The sequence below is a fragment of the Aethalodelphis obliquidens genome, unplaced genomic scaffold (genome assembly GCF_003676395.1).
Source record: "Aethalodelphis obliquidens isolate GAN/ISIS:26980383/991018 unplaced genomic scaffold, ASM367639v1 scaffold26, whole genome shotgun sequence".
NCBI classification, from domain to species: Eukaryota; Metazoa; Chordata; class Mammalia; order Artiodactyla; family Delphinidae; genus Aethalodelphis; species Aethalodelphis obliquidens.
This window is the reverse complement of record NW_020837970.1, coordinates 15,563,951-15,586,666: the sequence shown is the minus strand read 5'-3', so window position 1 is coordinate 15,586,666 and position 22,716 is coordinate 15,563,951. Positions and strand designations below refer to the sequence as shown.

General features: G+C 40.2%; 1 non-coding gene across 1 annotated transcript; it reads left to right on the top strand.

Annotated features, from left to right (window-relative positions):
• The first annotated feature begins 20,636 nt into the window (after window positions 1–20,636).
• Window positions 20,637–20,741, top strand: LOC113629380 (U6 spliceosomal RNA). The gene has a single exon (XR_003436512.1). It is a non-coding gene; the product is annotated as a U6 spliceosomal RNA (small nuclear RNA).
• Window positions 20,742–22,716: the final 1,975 nt, after the last annotated feature.

Sequence of the window (22,716 nt, the reverse complement as noted above, 5' to 3'; positions counted from 1 at the left end):
GCTTCCCTGGTGGCGCAGTGGTTGAGAGTCCGCCTGCCGATGCAGAGGACACAGGTTCGTGCCCCGGTCCGGGAAGATCCCACATGCCACGGAGCGGCTGGGCCCGTGAGCCAAGGCCGCTGAGCCTGCATGTCCGGAGCCTGTGCTCCGCAACGGGAGAGGCCACAACAGTAAGAGGCCCGTGTATCGCAAAAAAAAAAAAAAAAAAAAAAAGAACACCCTTCTTTACACAAGATTGCCAGCTAACAAATGCAAAAGTAATGATAAAAATTATCATTTTACTACAACTGAAAAAAATTAATTCAGGCAAGCTTGTCAATGGAAGCCAAAGCATTTGAATGAAAGGTTGGTTGGGAACCAGCTATTCACATAGTTCATGAGTCTCACACCACAGGTGTGATATTAACAAGAGGGAAAAATTTACATTGGAGGAATCAGGTTGTCAACACCTTAACACAATGATCAATCTTATCATCCTTCATGGTAAGACAGCAAGACATATATGCCGCCTGGTGTGATGTAATATGAACAACACAGTAGTACTAGAATGTTCTTTCCAAAAATATGTAACCTCAGTTTAACTGATTGTTTATATCTAATTTTCATTTAATGAGAAATCTGGGGATGGAGGAACAGGTTAAATTGACACCATGAGGAGTCAACCAAACAAATCCAGAAGGTAGAAGATACTGCTGGACAAATGCCCAAGTCCCTTGAAAAAACATCCCATGATGAAAAAAATGCAGTCTCCTGACTGTTCTCGATTTTAGAAGACTTTAAGACATGTAACCATGTTACATTGGCCCTTGATCGGATTTCAGTTTGAATAAATTAAATTTTAAATATACTTTTGGGATAATTGGAAATTTTTAAATATAGGCTTAGTATTAGATGATATTAAGGAATTGTTGTTAATTTGGTTAGAGGTGACAATGGGTTGTGATTAAGTAGGAAATGTCCTTACTCTTCAGAAATGCTTTAGTGATGTATTATTGTTCTCAATTATTTGATCCTTCTTTTCTGGATAAGAATTATATATCCTCCCCTCCCTTCATCTCTTGCGCCCTGTGATATACAGGCTTTCCTCTAGGAGTATATTTTCCCTCTCCATTGACATCATGCTGACCTTTGATCAGTGAAATATAAGCAGAAGTGACACTTCCCCAGTCTGACAGAAGCTTGAAGTGGCAGTGCAAATTTCTGCCTGCTCTCTTCTTCTTTTCCTTCTTCCATGGGAATGGCATGACCTAGCTAGGGGCTGCTCCTTCATCCTGGATCCCAGGATGAAGAGTGAGGTGAAATAGACTCAGCCTATCCATACGCTGGAGTATAGCCAATGGTGATTAACAATTTACATGTAATGCGAAGGAAAATAAACCTTTGTCGTATGTTGCTGAAGTTTGGGGCTGCTTTTTACAGCAGCATCACTTAGTGGAAGCTGAGTTTCCACTCTGATACAGAGGCATACTGGAGTATTCAGGGATGACATATTTTTAATTGTTTAGCAAAAATTCAAAGAAATATGAAATATAAAAAGAACCAAATGAAAATTTCAGAATTTAAAAAGCAACAACTGAAATTAAAAAACAACAACAACAACTCACTGGATGGGCTCAGTAAAAGAGTGGAGATGACAGAGGAGTGGACCTAAAGCGAGAAGGATAGAAATGATCCAATCTGAGCAACAAAGAGAAAACAGATGAAAAACATAAAGAGAAATTCAGGAATCTGCTGTACAATATCATGCCTATAGTTAACAATACGCTATTACACACTTAAAATTTTGTTGTGAGTAGATTTCATGGTAAATGTTCTTACCACAATAAAAACAAACAAAAAATCATTACCATCAACAACGACAAAGCTAAGGTAAGAAGGTGGTACTAAGAAGCATGGACTATTAAAAATAAACGAATCTAAGGACTTCCCTTCTGGTCCAGCGGTTAACACTCTGCACTCCAAATGCAGGGGGCCTGGGTTTGATCCCTGGTCAGGGAACTAGATCCCACATACCACAGCTGAAAGATCTTATATGGTGCACCTAAAGATCCCGCATGCCACAACCGTAGCCAAATAAAAAAAAATAAATAAATGAAATAATTTTAAAATAAATCAATAAATCTAAAAAACTTCACTGTGTATAAAATAAATAAGCCATGGGGATGTATTATACAGCATAAGGAACACGGTCAATAATACTGTAATACTTTGTTTGAGGACAGAAGGCTGCTAGAGTTCTGGTGGTGATCACTTCATAATGCATGCAAATGTCAAATTGCTATGTAGTACCCCTGAAACTAACATAAAATTGTACACCAACTATATTTCTTTTTTTTAATTAAAAAATTTTTTTAACATCTTTATTAGAATATAATTGCATTACAATGGTGTGTCAGTTTCTGCTTTATAACAAAGTGAATCAGTTATACATATACATGTGGCCCCATATGTCTTCCCTCTTGCATCTCCCTCCCTATCCCACCCCTCTAGGTGGTCACAAAGCACCAAGCTGATCTCCCTGTGCTGTGCGGCTACTTCCCACTAGCTATCTATTTTATGTTCGGTAGCGTATATATGTCCATGCCACTCTTTCACTTTGTCCCAGCTTACCCTTCCCCCTCCCCGTATCCTCAAGTCCATTCTCTAATAGGTCTGCATCTTTATTACCGTCTTGCCCCTACGTTCTTCTGATATTTTCTTTTTTATTTTTGCTTTTTTTTTGATTCCATATATATGTGTTAGCATACGGTATTTGTTTTTCTTTTTCTGACTTACTTCACTCAGTATGACAGTCTCTAGGTCCATCCACCTCACTACAAATAACTCAGTTTCGTTACTTTTTATGGCTAAGTAATATTCCATTGTATATATGTGCCACATTTTCTTTATCCATTCATCTGTTGATGGACACTTAGGTTGCTTCCATGGCCTGGCTATTGTAAGTAGAGCTGCAATGAACATTTTGGTACCTGACTCTTTTTGAATTATGGTATTCTCAGAGTATATGCCCAGTACTGGGGTTGCTGGGTCATATGGTAGTTCTATTTTTAGTTTTTTAAGGAACCTCCATACTGTTCTCCATAGTGGCTGTATCAATTTACATTCCCACCAACAATGCAAGACGGTTCCCTTTTCTCCACACCCTCTCCAGCATTTATTATTTCTAGATTTTTTGATGATGGCCATTCTGACCGGTATGAGATGATATCTCATTGTAGTTTTGATTTGCATTTCTCTAATGATTAATGATGTTGAGCATTCTTTCATGTGTTTGTTGGCAGTCTGTATATCTTCTTTGGAGAAATGTCTATTTAGGTCTTCTGCCCATTTTTGGATTGGGTTGTTTGTTATTTTGTTATTGAGCTGCATGAGCTGCTTATAAATTTTGGAGATTAATCCTTTGTCAGTTGCTTCATTTGCAAATATTTTCTCCCATCCTGAGGGTTGTCTTTTGGTCTTGTTTATGGTTTCCTTTGCTGTGCAAAAGATTTTAAGTTTCATTAGGTCCCATTTGTTTATTTTTATTTCCATTTCTCTAGGAGGTGGGTCAAAAGGGATCTTGCTGTGATTTATGCCATAGAGTGCTCTGCCTATGTTTTCCTCTAAGAGTTTGATGGTGTCTGGCCTTACATTTAGGTCTTTAATCCATTTTGAGTTTATTTTTGTGTATGGTGCTAGGGAGTGTTCTAATTTCATTCTTTTACATTAGCTGTCCAGTTTTCCCAGCACCACTTATTGAAGAGGCTGTTTTTTCTTCCCTGTATATTCTTGCCTCCTTTATCAAACATAAGGTGACCATAGGTGCGTGGGTTTATCTCTGGACTTTCTATCCTGTTCCATTGGTCTATATTTCTGTTTTTGTGCCACTACCATATTGTCTTGATGACTGTAGCTTTGTAGTATAGTCTGAAGTCAGGGAGTCTGATTCCTCCAGCTTGGTTCTCTTTTCTCAAGATTGTTGTGGCTATTCGGGGTCTTTTGTGTCGCCATACAAATTTTAAGACTTTTTGTTCTAGTTCTGTAAAAAATGCCATTGGTAATTTGATAGGGATTGCACTGAATCTGTAGATTGCTCTGAGTAGTGTAGTCATGTTCACAATATTGATTCTTCCAATCCAAGAACATGGTATATCTCTCCATCTGTTTGTATCATCTTTAATTTCTTTAATCAGTGTCTTATAGTTTTCCGCATACAGGTATTTCGTCTCCCTCGGTAGGTTTATTCCTAGGTATTTTATTCTTTTTGTGGCAATGGTAAATGGGAGTGTTTTCTTGATTTCACTTTCAGATTTTTCATCATTAGTGTATAGGAATGCAAGAGATTTCTGTGCATTAATTTTGTATCCTGCAGCTTTACCAAATTCATTGATTAGCTCTATTAGTTTTCTGGTAGCATCTTTAGGATTCTCTATGTATAGTATCATGTCAGCTGCAAACAGTGACAGCTTTACTTCTTCTTTTCCGATTTGGATTCCTTTTACTTCTTTTTCTTCTCTGATTGCTGTGGCTAAAATATCCAAAACTATGTTGAGTAATAGTGGTGAGAATGGGCAAACGTGTCTTCTTCCTAATCTTAGTGGAAATGGTTTCAGTTTTTCACCATTGAGGACGATGTTGGCTGTGGGTTTGTCATATATGGCCTTTATTATGTTGAGGAAAGTTCCCTCTATGCCTGCTTTCTGGAGGGTTTTTATCAAAAATGGGTGTTGAATTTTGTCGAAAGCTTTCTCTGCACAATTTGAGATGTTCATATGGTTTTTCCCCTTCAATTTGTTAATATGGTGTATCACGTTGATTGATTTGCATATATTGAAGAATCCTGGCATTCCTGGGATAAACCCCACTTGATCATAATGTATGATCCCTTTAATGTGCTGTTGGTTTCTGTTTGCTAGTATTTTGTTGAGGATTTTTGCATCTACGTTCATCAGAGATATTGGCCTGTAGTTTTCTTTCTTTGTGACATCTTTGCCTGGTTTTGGTATCAGAGTGATGGTGGCCTCATAGAATGAATTTCAGAGTGTTCCTCCCTCTGCTATATTTTGGAAGAGTTTGAGAAGGATGGGTGTTAGCTCTTCTCTAAATGTTTGATAGAATTCGCCTGTGAAGCCATCTGGTCCTGGGCTTTTGTTTGTGGGAAGATTTTTAATCACAGTTTCAATTTCAGTGCTTGTGATTGGTCTGTTCATATTTTCTATTTTTTCCTGGTTCAGTCTTGGAAGGTTGTGCATCTCTAAGAGTTTCTCCATTTCTTCCAGGTTGCCCATTTTATTGGCATAGAGTTGCTTGTAGTAATCTCTCATGATCCTTTGTATTTCTGCAGTGTTAGTTGTTATTTCTTTTTCATTTCTAAATCTATTGATTTGGGTCTTCTCCATTATTTTCTTTATAAGTCGGGCAAATGGTTTATCAATTTTGTTTATCTTCTCAAAGAATCAGCTTTTAGTTTTATTGATCTTTGCTATCGTTTCCTTCATTTCTTTTTCATTTATTTCTGGTCTGATCTTTATGATTTCTTTCCTTCTGCTAACTTTGGGGGGTTTTTGTTCTTCTTTCTCTAATTGCTTTAGGTGTAAGGTTAGGTTGTTTATTTTGAGATGTTTCTTGTTTCTTAAGGTACACTTGTATAGCTATAAACTTCCCTCTTAGAACTGCTTTTGCTCCATCCCATAGGTTTTGGGTCATTGTGTTTCCACTGTCATTTGGTTCTAGGTATTTTTTGATTTCCTCTTTGATTTCTTCAGTGATCTCTTGGTTATTAAGTAGTGTGCAGTTTAGCCTCCATGTCTTTGTATTTTTTACAGATTTTTTTCCCTGTAATTGATAACTAATCTCATAGCATTGTGGTCGGAAAAGATACTTGATATGATTTCAATTTTCTTAAATTTACCAAAGCTTGATTTGTGACCCAAGATATGATCTATCCTGGAGAATGTTCCATGAGCACTTGAGAAGAATGTGTATTCTGTTGTTTTTGGATGGAATGTCCTATAAATATCCATTAAGTCTATCCTGTTTAATGCATCATTTAAAGCTGGTGTTTCCTTATTTATTTTCATTTTGGATGATCTGTCCATTGGTGAAAGTGGGGTGTTAAAGTCCCCTACTATGATTGTGTTCCTGTCAATTTCCCCTTTTATGGCTGTTAGTATTTGCCTTATGTATTGAGGTGCTCCTATGTTGGGTGCATAAATATTTACAATTGTTACATCTTCTTCTTGGATTGATCCCTTGATCATTATGTAGTGTCCTTCTTTGTCTCTTGTAATAGTCTTTGTTTTAAAGTATATTTTGTCTGATATGAGAATTGCTACTCCAGCTTTCTTTTGATTTCCATTTGCATGGAATATCTTTTTCCATCTCCTTTTTTTCAGTCTGTATGTGTCTCTAGGTCTGAAGTGGGTCTCTTGTAGACAGCATATATACGGGTCTTGTTTTTGTATCCATTCAGCCAGTCTATGTCTTTTTGTTGGAGCATGTAATCCATTTACATTTAAGGTAATTATCAATATGTATGTTCCTATTACCATTTTCTTACTTGTTTTGGGTTTATTATTGTAGGTCTTTTCCTTCTCTCGTGTTTCCTGCCTAGAGAAGTTCCTTTAGCATTTGTGGCAAAGCTGGTTTGGTGCTGCTGAATTCCCTTAGCTTTTCCTTGTCTGTAAAGTTTTTAATTTCTCCGTCAAATCTGAATGAGATCCTTGCTGGCTAGAGTAATCTTGGTTGTAGGTTTTTCTCTTTCATCACTTTAAATATGTCCTGCCACTCCCTTCTGGCTTGCAGAGTTTCTGCTGAAAGATCAGCTGTTAACCTTATGAGGATTCCCTTATGTGTTACTTGTTGTTTTTCCCTTGCTGCTTTTAATATTTGTTCTTTGTATTTAATTTTTGATAGTTTGATTAATATGTGTTTTGGCATGTTTCTCCTTGGATTTATCCTGTATGGGACTCTCTGTGCTTCCTGGACTTGATTAACTATTTCCTTTCCCATATTAGGGAAGTTTTCAACTATCATCTCTTCAAATATTTTCTCAGACCCTTTCTTTTTCTCTTCTTCTGGGACCCCTATAATTTGAATGTTGGTGCTTTTAATGTTGTCCCAGAGGTGTCTGAGACTGTCCTCAATTCTCTTCATTCTTTTTTATTCTGCTCTGCAGTAGTTATTTCCACTATTTTATCTTCCAGATCACTTATCTGTTCTTCTGCCTCAGGTATTCTGCTATTGATTCCTTCTATAGAATTTTAAATTTCATTTATAGCATTGTTCATCATTGTTTGTTTGCTCTTTAGCTCTTCTAGGTCCTTGTTAAACGTATTTTCTCCATTCTATTTCCAAGATTTTGGATCTTTACTATCATTACTCTGAATTTTTTTTTAGGTAGACTGCCTATTTCCTCTTCATTTTTTAGGTCTGGTGGGTTTTTACCTTGCTCCTTCATCTGCTGTGTGTTTCTCTGTCTTCTCATTTTGCTTAACTTACTGTGTTTGGGGTCTCCTTTTCACAGGCTGCAGGTTCGTAGTTTCTGTTGTTTTTGGTGTCTGTCCCCAGTGGCTAAGTTTGGTTCAGCGGGTTGTGTAGGCTTCCTGGTGGAGGGGACTAGTGCCTGTGTTCTGGTGGATGAGGCTGGATCTTGTCTTTCTGGTGGGCAGGTCCACGTCTGGTAGTGTGTTTTGGGGTGTCTGTGGCCTTATTATGACTTTAGGCAGCCTCTGTGCTGACGGATGGGGTTGTGTTCCTGCCTTGCTAGTTGTCTGGCATAAGGTGTCCAGCACTGTAGTTTGCTGGTCGTTGAGTGGAGCTGGGTCTTGGCTTTGAGGTGGAGATCTCTGGGAGATTTTCACCGTTTGATATTACGTGGAGCTGGGAGGTCTCTGGTGGACCAGTGTCCTGAACTTTGTTTTCCCACCTCAGTGGCACAACCCTGACACCTGGCTGGAGCACCAAGAGCCTGTCCTCCACACAGCTCAGAATAAAAGGGAGAAAAAAAAGAAAGAAAGAAAGAATAAAATAAAATAAAATAAAAGTTATTAAAATAATTATTATGAAAAAAAATTTTAAGTAACAACAAAAAAAAACCAACCAGAACCCTAGGACAAATGGTAAAAGCAAAGCTATATAGACAAAATCACACACAGAAGCATACACATACACACTCACAAAAAGAGAAAAAGGGGAAAAATATATATATATCGTTTCTCCCAAAGTCCACCTCCTCAATTTGGGATGATTCGTTGTCTATTCAGGTATTCCACAGATGCAGGGTACATCAATTGACTGTGGAGATTTAATCCGCTGCTTCTGAGGCTGCTGGGAGAGCTTTCCTTTTCTCTTCTTTGTTCGCACAGCTCCTGGGATTCAGCTTTGGATGGGCCCCGCCTCTGCGTGTAGGTTGCCGGAGGGCGTCTGTTCTTCTCTCAGACAAGATGCGGTTAAAGAAGCCTTTGATTCGGGGGCTCTGGCTCAATCAGGCTGGGCGAGGGAGGGGCACGGAGTGCAGGGCGGGCCTGCGGCGGCAGAGGCCTGCGTGACGTGGCACAGCCTGAGGTGCACCTGCGTTTTCACGGGGAAGTTGTCCCTGTATCACGAGACCCTTGCAGTGACGGGCTGTAGAGGCTCCCGGAAGGGAGGTGTGGACTGTGACCTGTGCTCGCACACAGGCTTCTTGGTGGCGGCAGCAGCAGCCTTAGCGTCTCATGCCCGTCTCTGGGGACCGCGCTCTTAGCCGCGGCTCGCGCCCGTCTCTGGAGCTCCTTTAAGCGGCGCTCTTAATCCCCTCTCCTCACGCACCAGGAAGTAAAGAGGCAAGAAACAGTCTCTCGCCTCTTCGGCAGGTCCAGACTTTTTCCCGGACTCCCTCCCGGCTAGCCGCGGTGCACTAACCACCTGCAGGCTGTGTTCACGCCGCCAACCCCAGCCCTCTCCCTGGGATCCGACCTCCGAAGCCCGAGCCTCAGCTCGCAGCCCCTGCCCGCCCCGGCGGCTGAGCAGACAAGCCTCTAGCTGGTGAGTGCTGGTCGGCACCGATACTCTGTGCGGAAATCTCTCCGCTTTGCCCTCTGCACCCCTGTTGCTGCACTTTCCTCCGTGGCTCCGAAGCTTCCCCCCTCCGCCACCCGCCGTCTCCGCCCGCGAAGGGGCTTCCCGTGTGTAGAAACCTTTCCTCCTTCACAGCTCCCTCCCACTGGTGCAGGTCCCGTCCCTATTCTTTTGTCTCTGTTTATTCTTTTGCCCTACCCAGGTACCTGGGGAGTTTCTTGCCTTTTGGGAGGTCTGAGGTCTTCTGCCAGTGTTCAGTGGGTGTTCTGTAGAAGTTGTTCCACATGTAGATGTATTTCTGATGTAGTTGTGGGGAGGAAGGTGATCTCCGCGTCTTACTCTTCCGCCATCTTTTTTTGTGTGTGTGGAACGTGGGCCTCTCACTGCTGTGGCCTCTCCCGTTGCGGAGCACAGGCTCCGGACGCGCAGGCTCAGCGGCCATGGCTCACGGGCCTAGCCGCTCCGCGGCATGTGGGATCTTCCCAGACCGGGGCATGAACCCGTGTCCCCTGCATCGGCAGGCGGACTCTCAACCACTGCGCCACCAGGGAAGCCCTCTTCCGCCATCTTGAAGCTCCTCCAAGTTGTACTCACTCTGTGCCGGGGGAGAAATTCCAACGGCAGGTATTGGTGACACATCCTCTTCTTTAGCAGGTGGCAGACTGGCAACTCCTGGCACAAGGTGGCCATCCCTGGTTTCACATCAACATGATCTCAGGCACAAACCTCCTTGTTTTTACATTTTGTCTTTAAGTTACTTGTTGAAACAACTCGCCCGAGGTCCCAAGGACTGTCGTGGCTTCGGCTGGTGGGGCTTCTCCAGAGCCAGCAGCCCCAGTGAGGCCGCCCTCCCCTCGGGTTCCAGGGCAGTTCAGTTGCAACATCTTTTTTGATCCACCTCCGGAAAATTTTCCCCAGGACCAGCCTTCAGATGCCTCTCCTCACTGAATCACAGTTACAATGAATCTCTTTCATATTCTTCTGCGAGGCCGACGCCGTGTATGAGGTGCTGGAAAATGAAGCAGGAAAGACTTCTGCAACTCTTACAGAGTCTTTGCTTCAAAACACTGGACTTATACCTTCCAGCGACCGGAAGACTTCCCCAGGTCCTGGCTTTGTTAGAAGTGCTAACGAACGAGGTTCAGTGGCCGAATGCACAGCAAGCCAAACGCCAAGACTCCAAGGTTCTCAGCCCAGCGCAGATCTCTGACTGCCTGAAGCGCAGGGCTCAGGGCACTTGTGGGATCCCAACTATATTTCAATTTTTAAAAAAATCAGTGTAGAGAGGTCAGATGGAATTCTAAAGTATGTTCAAGGAAAGTCTGAGAAACAACACTTCAGCAGGGTTACAGGCTACAAAATCAACACACAAAAATCAAACATACTTCAATATACTAACAACAAAGATGTGAAAAAAAATTAAAAACACAAGACCATTTATAACCACTCAAAAGCAAATGAAATACCTAGACATGAATCTAACAAAACATGTACGTGATTTGCGGCTGAAAATTATAGAAGACTTTCTCATGTTTCCATGACTTTCCTGGCTTTAACACTTTTAAAGATCCCAGGGCAGGTATTCTGCTGAATGTGGGTCAATTGGGGTTTGTATGATGCTCCTTCATGATTAGATGCAGTTTATGCATCTTTAGGATATGAGAGCGATCTGCTTGTGACATCTGTCACCCTATTGATTGCCAGGGTTGATCTGATCTGGCTGGCTAGGTGGGTGTCCCCGTCCTTGATCATGGTTCCACATGCTTCCTCCCAAAGCTACACACTGACTGGGTCAAAGAGGACGAACTTCCCTGAAAGAGGAGGACGGATCTTCCACCAAGGGTATAGCTGTGTTCCCCTGCTAGAACCTCCAAACGAGTTCTCAGGTTATGCATCTTTGGCGGGAATATCACAAAAGTGATGCTGCATTCTTCTCGTTGCATCCCCTAAGGGATCACAGGGCTTCAGTTTGTCCCATTACTGATGATGTTCACTTTGATTGTTTGATTAAGGTGTTGTCTCTCAGGCTTTTCCACTTTTTGATGCACAGTTCTATAAGCTTGGACAAATACATAGAATCATGTAATCATTACCATAGACGAGATGCAAACAGTTTCATCACGCCATAAAATATTACTCCAGAAACACTGTAGTGAAGCCCTCCCTCCACCCCTAATACCTGGCAACCACAGATCTGTTCTCCATCTCTGTAGTTTTGCCTTTTCATAATGCCATATAAATGGAATCATACAGTATGTAGTTAAAGTTGCTCTATTGCCCTTTGTAATTAATAAATATTTAGGGGGAAGTAATTTTAAACTATGTAATATCCTGCTCCTCATCAAACTTTCTGCCAATTTGTTTATCTATTTATATCAGTATGAACTTCCTGATTAATTAAATGGTTATAATCCATTACTATTTTTGATTCTCAAATTGTCCCTGACTTGACTAATGGGAATCCCTTCAAATTACTATCAGTGTCTTTTTGACATAGTCCCATCATTTTTGAGTACCTCCTGGCTTTCCATCAGAACATATCTCAGGCTTACTTGTGCTTATTCATGTTGGGATGTTCCTTCTCCCAGGTCCTTTCAGTAGACAGAGCAAGAGAATACATACGTATACACACACACACACACACATTTATTTCTATCTCTATTGAAAACTATAAGCTCACACCAATACCTTGAATTCCAATCCAACATCACAGGGTTTATTCAAGTCATGTTTGTAACGCCTTTCTCTAATAGTGAGAAACGTGGCTCCATTCATCCTTATTATGCTTAGTTATATAACCAATTTTGCATCACCGCCACCAGCCCCTCTCTCCTGCAAAATTCCCACTCAGGTTTTGACTTCTCACATAGGACAAGCCCACTGCATGAACACCCTCCTCTCCCTGCTTGGGCTCCAACACCCTATGCCAGGCTGGCCTTCTACATGGATGCCCACCTTTCCACTGCTCAGGCTCTGAAACCCAACTCTGGGCCTCCCCAACAACCCCATGTGATTTCCTTCCCCACCCTGCTCAGGACCTCACACTCAAGATGGCCCCTTCCCCTCTCCATTGGGATATCCTCCTCACCCTTCTTGGGCTCTGAGTCCCCAGGATGGGCCACCCCCACTTGTGAATGCATTTCCTATGCCAGCCTGCCCCTCCCCTACCCCATGGACACACTGGTCACCCTGTGCTGGCAGCTCTGCAATGAAATACCCTCCCCATGTTGTTCTGGCTCCTACACTGGGCCTTAGGCCAGCTTCCCGCATGGATGCCCTCCTCACACTGGCAGACAGACAGATTAAGGCAGATCACCTTGGTCAAGTTAAAGCTGGTCTATGTCCAGTGTGCATTTACCTCTAGAGCAGTACCTGTTCATGGGTCTCAGTTGGTGAACTTTAAACTCCTACATGTGTCTCCTCATAAATGTGAGACTGCCAAAATCTCTGCTTAGCTCTTACCCCTTGGTAATTTTATGTTCATTTTCTTGGAATCTCATGAGCTCAATTTAAGTGTCAACAAATGTCAATTTAAGTGTCAACAAATGTTGAGATGGGATTATAAATAGAATTTCAGGCTCACTTCTTTGCATTTCTCTCTCTTCTGGGATCTTTTCCCCTCAAATCCCACCTACCTAGGTAGTCCTGAACTCCAATTTTTGTCTCCCTTAGCCCAATAAACTTGCTGCAGGTTCTATGCTTCTGCTTTATATTCAGTCTCTGTGGCCAGAACCGTGAATTGGCAACCACTCTGAGAGGAAAAAGTCACTAAGAATGTAGAACACAATCGATGCACTTCTCTCTGCTTTAGGACAATAGTCCTTCAGGTCCTAGCTATCTTGCTTACTCTGGAATGCCTTCAAAAGAAAAAAAACAAAAAACAAAAAAAAATCGTTTTACAGTCAGACAAGAAAAAGGAATAAAAGGTATTCAAATTGAAAGGAAAGAGGTAAACTGTCACTATTTGCAGATGACATGATACTTGATACACAGAATCCTAAACACTCCACACAAAAATTATTAGAACTAATAAATGAATTACTCAAGGTAGCAGGATATAAGATTAATATACAGAAATCTGTTACATTTCTTTATACTTACAATGAAATATCAGAAAGAGAAAGTTTTTAAAAATCCCGTTTAAAATCACATTAAAAAAATACCTAGGAACTTAACCAAGGAGGTGAAAGACCTTTACACTGAAAACCATAAAACGTTATTAAAGGAAACTGAAGGTGATTCAAAGAAATGGAAAGGTATCCCATGCTCTTGGATTGGAAGAATTAATATTGTTAAAAATGGCCATACAGGGCTTCCCTGGTGGCGCAGTGGTTGAGAGTCTGCCTGCCGATGCAGGGGACACGGGTTCGTGCCCCGGTCCGGGAGGATCCCACATGCCATGGAGCAGCTGGGCCCGTAAGCCATGGCCGCTGAGCCTGCACGTCTGGAGCCTGTGCTCCACAATGGGAGAGGCCACAACAGTGAGAGGCATGCGTACCACAAAAAAAAAAAAAAAAAAAAAGGCCATACTACCCAAGGCAATCTACAGATTTAATGTGATCCCCATCAAAATACCCATGACATTTTTCACAGTACTAGAACAAATAATTCTAACATTTATATGGAAGCACAAAAGACCCAGAATTGCCAAAGCAATCCTGACGAAAAAAACAAACTGGGGGCATAACCCTTTCAGACTTCTGACAATACTACAAAGCTGCAGTTATCAAAACAGCATGGTACTGGCACAAAAACAGACATATAGATCAATGGAACAGAATAGAGAGCCCAGAAATAAACCCACACACTATGGTCAATTAATCTACAACAAAGAAGGCAAGAATATACAATGGAGAAAAGACAGTCTCTTTAACAAGTGGTGTTGGGAAAGCTGGACAGCTACATGTAAATCAGTGAAATTAGAACACTCCCTCACACCATATACAAAAATGAACTCAAAACAGTTGAAAGACCTAAATATAAGACATGACACCATAAAGCTCCTAGAAGAGAATATAGGCAAAACATTCTTAGACATTAATTGTAGCAATATTTTCTTAGATCAGTCTCCTGAGGCAAATAAATAAAAAGCAAAAATAAACAAATGGGACCTAATCAAACTTGAAAGCTTTTGCCCAGCAAATGAAACCATCAACAAAATGAAAAAACAGCCTACAGAGTGGGAGAAAATATTTGCACACAATGTAACCAACAAGGAGTTAATATACAAAATATACAAACAGTTCATGCAACTCAATATCAAAAAAACAAACAACCCAGTAAAAAAAATGGGTAGAAGACCTAAACAGACATTTCTCCAAAGAAGACATACAGATGGCCAACAGTCACAAGAAAAAACACTCAATATTGCTAATTATTAGAGAAATGCAAATCAAAACCACAATGAGGTATATCACCCAACACCAGTCAGAATGGCCATCATCAAATATCTACAAATAATAAATGCTGGAGAGGGTGTGGGGAAAAGGGAACCCTCCTACACCGTTGGTGGGAATGTAAATTGGTGCAGCCACTATGGAAAACAATATGGAAGTTCTTTAAAAACTGAAAATAGAGTTACCATCTGACCCAGCAATCCCACTCCTGAGCATATATACAGAAAAGATGAAAACTCTACTTCAAAAAGATAGGTACACCCCAATGTTCATAGTAGCACTATTTACAATAGCCAAGACATGGAAACAACCCAGTGCCAATCAACAGACAATTGGCTTAAGATGTGGTATATATATACAATGGAACATTACTCAGCCATAAAAAAGAATGAAATATTCCCACTTGCAGCAACAAGGATGGACCTAGGGAATATCGTACTAAGTGAAGTAAGTCAGACAGAGAAAGACAAATACTATATCACTTATATGTGGAATCTAAAACAATAATACAAATGAACCTATATACAAAACAGAAACATGGGAATTCCCTGGCGGTCCAGTGGTTAGGACTCCGTGCTTTCACTGCCGAGGGCCCAGGTTAAATCCCTGGCTGGGGAACTAAGATCCCACAAGCTGCACAGCGTGGCCAAAAAAAGAAAAGAAAAGGAACAGACTCACAGACATAGAAAACAAACTTATGGTTACCAAAGGGGAAAGCAGGGGAAGGATAAATTAGGAGTATGGGATTAACAGATACAAACTAGGTATACATAAAATACATGAGCAACAAGGATATACTATATAGCACAGGGAACTATATTCAATATCTTGTAATAACCTATAATGGAAATAATCTGAAAAAATACATATAAAACTGAATCACTTTGCTGTACACCTGAAACTAACACAGTATTGTAAATCAACTATATTTCAATTTTAAAAAGAAACAGCTTTTAAGCAAATCTAGTTTTCATAGTGGTTTTCAGTAGGAGAATAACTCTGATACCAGCTCCTCTGCCATAGCTAGAAGCAGACATCTACATCTGAAGTTTTGGGTTTGTTTTGTTAAATGCTCCTTTGAATTGGTGAGTCAATAGGTTCATTGTGTGATTTGGGCAGTGGGGGGAGAATTGGATTGGAGTATGTGTAGACCGCCGTCCTTCTAGAGCAATTGCCTACTTAGGCACTAGAAACAAACTAGGTGTATTCTGTTCTTCTCTAGAAAGAGCTAATATGAAACCAGCCATCCTATAAGAGCAGTGTTCTCCATACCCTAAAGGGCTCAGATGAAGGTGGAAACTGTTTCTCTTAGTAGACAGCACATCTCTTCCTTTTATCAAGTCTATATTATATCAACATAAAGAAATTTCAAATTAGGGTTACAAAAATTATAGCATATTTTAAGTGTTTATATGTAACAAATGTGACCTTTATAAAAAGGCAAAACATGCAATTCTTTACGTTTCATTTACTAGCTACTTATTAGAATATGAATTACAGTGCACTATCAGTACTGATGTTCATTAAAGGGCCACAGTTTAAAGCTGTAAGTGTACTTCGTAAAGAGAGTTATGAACTTATTGGTATATGACATTTACAATTTAAATGCGAACGTTATTCTGTGAATTGTGGGTCCCTGGCCATCTGGCTATGACAGGCTCTAGCTGGGAGAACTTCCCAAAGAAACAGAAGTTATAGGGAAATCCCTGACTGTGGACCTTCCCCTTGGCATAAACTCTGAAGGAAGAGGATTAAGGTATTTAAAATTTACCACCTTTACAAGTGTTTTAGTAGGTTGTCTTCACACCCAAGTACCTGAAGGTAACTTAATTAATTTGGGGATTGTTTCCCCTAACGTAAAGAGAGATTATCCATCTTAATCTTACAGAGTTGTGAGAATTCAATGAGACGAGGGTACACGAAAGCACCTGGCAAATACTAGTTGCCTTTTTTAGTGACTATTTCCAAAGATGGTTCAAGATTTTATTAATGATTGCTAAGACTGTGTGGACACAATGTCTCGATTATCTGTTGCATGTGTAGAATACTTTCATTTTCCACAATGGCTGGCAAAATTTTAATTCAGTAGTCTAGTTGGGTGAGAGCAGCTATATATAATATACGTATATTCACAGTTTTCATGAACATGAAGTGATAAAGACCTAGAAGTCTCTTTAGGATTATCCTGGTTGGATCTCTTTATTTCGTGGATGAGGAAATGGAGACCCAGGAGGTGAAGTGTCTTGCCCTAGTATCCTCGTTGGTTACTGGCAGGATGAGACCAGCATGTAGGAGCCCAGACTTCTGACCGTGTTTACCTGGAGGCCTAGGGTCATAACTGGTGCTTTGTCTCTTCTACCTGATTCTCATGGCCAAAGCAAGTCACATAGCCCACTCAGATTCAAGGCTGGGGAAGCGGGGTCCACCTCCTGGTAGGAGGAGCCACAAAGTCACATAACAACAGGCATGGATACAGGACAGGTTGGAGAACTGAGGATATTTTTGCAATCAATCTACCACAAAAAGCAAATGCTTCCCATGGCCCTGACACTTTTTTCATGTACGAGCATTAAGAGTGTTTTTTGACTTTCTAGACATCTCGGCACTGTGGAGAGGCCTCGGGAAGGAAGTCCTGTGAGTAACTGCGAGCCTCTTGTGGGCTCTGCCCTGCGCAGGATGCTGAGGGGAGAACAAAGAGGTCGCAATATGCAGGACTCAGTGACCTGGCCCTGCAGGCTCCCGAGCAAGGTAACATACACATGGGGACAATCACAAGACAGTGAATGGCACGGAGGACAGGTGACCCAACGTGGAGGAGGAGGGGAAAGCAGACTGCCAACAGTCTGAACAACAAAACTTCCTTGAAAGAAATGAAATTTACACCAAGCAGGGGAAGGCAAATAGAACTTAACTAGCCAGACAGAGGGAGGGAAGAATGTCTTAGCTGAGGGAAATGATGTGATAGAAAGCGCAACATCAGGGGTGAGCTTGGGTTACTGAGGGAAGATAGCATTCGAGGTGGAAAGACAGGGTTAGGCCAGATAGTAGAATCTGTCCACCCAGGATGGCTGGGTCACAGTGAGGTGGCTGGAGCTGCACCTACAGGAGGGTCTGTGAGGCAGGATGTGGAAAAGGAGGACAGACCTGGTGGTACCTGTGAGGCAGGGCTGGGGCAATTTCCGGAGCAGAGAAAACAGAGAAGCCTCCTCTACCTGCCCAGGTGCCAATGGAAAAGAACTTGGGTTAAGGTCTGGGTAGTGAACCTAAAAGGTTAGCTGATTTGAAGGGAGAATTGGTAGGATTTGGAACATTTACGTCCCTTGCATTCAGACACTTATGGCAAACTGTATAAGCTAGTTCCGTGTTTAGTGATATTGAATGCAGATGTGTAAAATTGGAGGTTCTTCCCCTCCATCACCACTGTCATCTCCACTCTTTTAAGTGCAAAAATATTAATCACTTGGTAGGTAAACAGAATTTGTCATCTTATTTTTTCACCCCTGACAAAACATTTTAGTACCAAAACAAATCAAAAGTACATGTTAGGAAAGTTCACTTTTGAAAATTCTGTATTTGATATTGCTCATCTGTAGCACTTAAAACCAATCCCATTTAGACTCTTCAGTATTTATATTCTAGACCTGCACTGTCTAGTCCAACAGAGAAGCCACTATTGAGTATATGAAATGTGCCCAGTCCAAACTGAAATGTGCTGAAAGTGTAAATTATAGGCCAGATTTCAGAGACACTTAAATCAAAGAATGTAAAGTATCTCTTAAATAATTTTTATATTGATTACTTATTGAAATGATAATGTTTTGGATATATTGGATTAAATAAAATATATCATTAAAATTCATTTTACCTATTTCTTTTTACTTTTTAAACATTACTATTAAAAAATGTAAAATTATGTATGGGTTCACTTTGTGGATCACATTACATTTCTGTTGGACGGTGCTATTTTTTTTTCATATACACTTATTTTTTTTGGCCATGGTGCAGCATGAGGGATATTAGTTCCCCAACAAGGGATAGAACCCACACACCCTGCATTGGAAGAGTGGAGTCTTAACCACTGGACTACCAGGGAAGTCCCAAGGACAGTGCTATTTTAAAGCTTCACTTTGTCTAGAAATATTATGTTATGAAGTGGCCCATACTGCAGTTAATGGCATTAACAAGTGGAATGATTTTACTTGCCTAATGACATGAAAAATTGTTCCATACATTTCTCTTTTCTTCCAGATTGAATCTGTGATTTAGTGATAAAGCATGCAAATATCGTGAAGCACATGCTATATTATCTGCTTTCAGGCACAGCCCTTTATGTGATTGTAATTTCTTTTCCCATAAGGGAGGGAATACGAAAGAGATTTACAATAAAAATTTACATTCGTTAAAAAATTTTAACAATGAGTATTTTAGATTATCATTAAAGCATGATAAATAATGTGCCTGCGTCATTTTAGCATCAATTTACAAAATCTATATGCAGCCAGCAGTAGGCCCTTACTGCACAGGTGTTGTGTTTTGTTGCGGTTGTTATTGTTTAATTCGTTCTCTCAAATGTCTTTTTTCTTTTAAATAGATCTTTACTGGAGTATAATTGCTTCACAATACTGTGTTAGTTTCTGTTGCACAACAAAGTGAATCAGCCATATGCATACACGTGTCCCCATCTCCCCTCCCTCCTGAGCCTCCCTCCCATCCTCCCTATCCCACCCCTCTAGGTCATCGCAAAGCACCGAGCCGATCTCCCTGTGCTATGCGGCTGCTTCCCACCAGCCAACTATTTTACATTCGGTAGTGTATATATGTTGATGCTACTCTCACTTCACCCCAGCTTCGCCCTCCCACCTCATGTCCTCAAGTCCGTTTTCTATGTCTACCTCTTTATTCCTGCCCTACAACTAGGTTCATCAGTACCATTTTCTTTTTTTTAAGATTCCATATATATTCATTAGCATACAGTATTTTTCTCTTTCTGACTTACTTCACTCTGTATGACAGACTGTACAGCAGTCCCATTGCTGATGCTGTTTCTTTTTCTTCATGGCATTGACTTTTTGAAGATTTTAGGTCAATTGCCTTGTAGAATATCCTACATGGCATCCTTTCACTTGTCCCACTATCCCCTGAATTCCTAGAAAATGGAGATCAGGTCTAGAGAAGCTTGATTACGTTCAGGCAAACGATTTTAGTAAGAATACTTAATAGTTGATGTTGTGTACTTAATATTGCCTCATATTAGGAAGCACAAATATCGATCTTTTCTACAATTTGTCATGTTGAATTTGATCACTTGTTTAAAGTTGTGATCGCCAGACTTCTCCATTGCAAAGGTATGTGTTTCCATTTGCAATTAATAGGTAATCTGGGGATGATACCATGTGGATGTATGGTTTCCTGATAATTGTTCACTTAATGGCTGCAGCATATATTACTAATCCTTGCTTGAACCAATTATTTCATTAGGAGTTGCAAAAAATGATGATTTTTAAATTCTATCATTCCTTGCCCTCTTCCATAAAGAATCACTTTTTTTCTCTCTCTCTCTCTCTCTCTCTCCTTTTTATTACCATGAATTCATAGATTGTTATTTATGCATTATATTACAATTACAGTCATTGTTCTTTTTGATGCTCAAATTGTCCCAAATTTGGCCATTGTCCTTTAGACATGTCCCATCATTATTTGAGCACTTCCTTGATTTTTGGCACAATGAAATGTCCCAGGCTTACCTTCTACCTTCTCTGCCCCAGATTGGGGCTGCTTTAGTGAAGAAAGATATTTAGAAGCCAAGATCTGAACATTAGGCGTGCTCAGTGCTTCTAGGGTCTCTCAACGAACAGTTTTTCAAATTGAGATGTAATTACTATATGACAAAATTCACTCTTTAAAAGTGAACAGTTGGGGACTTACCTGGTGAAACAGTGGTCAAGACTCCGTGCTCCCAATGCAGGGGGCCCAGGTTCAGTCCCTGGTCTGGGAACTAGATCCCACATGCATGCCACAGCTGAGAGTTCACATGGCACAACTAAGGAGCCTAGGTGCCACAACTAAGGAGCCGGCAAGCCGCAACTAAGGAGCCCACCTGCAGCAACTAAGACCCAGCACAACCCAATTTTTTTTAATTAATTAATTAATAAAGAGAGGTAATGCCTTAAAAGCAACCAATTGAAAATGCAAATCAAACCACAAGTGCTTGCTTCAGCAGCACATATACTAAAATTGAGATGATAACAGAGTTTAGGATGACCTCCGCACAAGGATGACATGCAAATTTGTGAAGCGTAAAAAAAAAAACCCACAGTAAGATACCATTTCACGTCCATTAAGGTGACTATCATTTAAAAAAAATTTTTCTTTAAACAGAAAATAACAAATGTTGGCAAGAATATGGAGAAACTGGAACCCATGTGCATTGCTGGTGGGAAGATAAAATAGTGCAGCAATTATGGAAAACAGTATGGTGGTTCCTCAAAAAAATGAAAAACAGAGTTTCTCTATGACCCAGCAATTCCAATCCTAGGGATAAACCCAGAAGTACTGAAAGCAGGGTTTTAAAAAGATATTTTGAACACCTATGTGCATAACAGCATTATTCACAACAGCCAAAAGGTTGAAGCAACCTGAATATATACAACCAGTGTATATATTCACATATATACTGAATATTATCTTCCTTTTAAAAGAAAGGAAATTCTTACACATGCTCCAGCCTGGACGAACCTTGAGGACATTATCTCAGTGAAATAAGCTGCTCGCAAAAAGAAAAATACAGTACGATCCACTTACATGAGGTACCTAAAGAAGTCAAAATCATAAAGACAGAAAGTAGAATGGTGGTTGCCAAGGGCTGGAGAGAGGAGGGCATGAGGAGTTATTGTTTAATAGGCTATGGAGTTTTAGTTTGTAATATGAAAAGAGTTCTGGAGATGTATAGTGGAGATGGTCGCACAACAATGTAAATGTACTGAATTTCACTGAACTGTACATTTTAAAATTGTTAAAATGATAAATTTTATGTTATGTATATTTTACCACAATTTTTAAAGTGTACAAGTTGATGATTTTTAGTGTGTTCACAACCATCACCACTATCTAATTTTAGAACATTTTAATCACCCCCCCCCCAAGAAACCTGGTAGTAGCAATTACTATTAACAATCACTCCACAGTCCCCATTTTCCCTAGACCCTAATTGACTTTCTGTTTCTATATACTTGCCTATTCTGGACATTTCATATAAATGAAATCATAAAGTATGTGGCCTTTGTGTCTTTCACTCAGCATACTATTTTCAAGATTCATCCATGTTGTAGTATGTATCAGTAATTCATTTCTTTTCATGACCAGATAATATTCCATTGTGTGGATATACCACATTTGCTTTTTCATTCATTAGTTGGTGGATATTTGGATTGTTTCTATGTTTCGGCTGTTACTGCTTAAAATGGACAACCTAGAAGAAATGGATAAATTCTTAAAAATGTACAGTCTCCTAAGACTGAACCAGGAAGAAATGGAGAATGTGAACAGTCCAATTACCAGTACTGAAATTGAATCAGTAAAAAACAAACAAAATAAAACAAACAAACAAAAACAAACAAAAATTCCCAACAAACAAAACTCCAGGATCAGAGATGGCTTTACAGGTGAATTCTACCAAACATTTAGAAAAGAGTTAATACCTATCCTTCTGAAACTATTCCAAAAAGTGGCAGAGGAAGGAATGCTTCTGAGCTCATTCTATGAATCCACCATCACCAGACAAAACCAGACAAAGATATCACAAAAAAAGAGAAAATTACAGGCCAATATCACTGATGAACGTAGATGCAAAAATCCTCAACAAAATACCAGCAAACAGAATCCAATAATACATTAAAAGGATCATACACCATGATCAAGTGGGATTTATCCCAGGGATGTAAGGAGTTTTCAATATCTGCAAATCAATGTGATACACCACATTAACAAATTGAATAATAAAAACCATATGATCATTTCAATAGATGAGGAAAAATCTTTTAATAAAATTCAACATCCATCTGTGATAAAAAACTCTCCAGAAACTGGGCACAGAGGGAACCTACCTCAACATAATAAAGGTCATATACGACAAACCCACAGCAAACATCATTCTAAATGGTGAAAAGCCGAAAGCATTTCCTCTAAGATCAGGAACAAGACAAGGATGTCCACTTTCGCCACTATTATTCAACATAGCTTTGGAAGTCCTAGCCATGGCAATCAGAGAAGAAAAAGAAATAAAAGG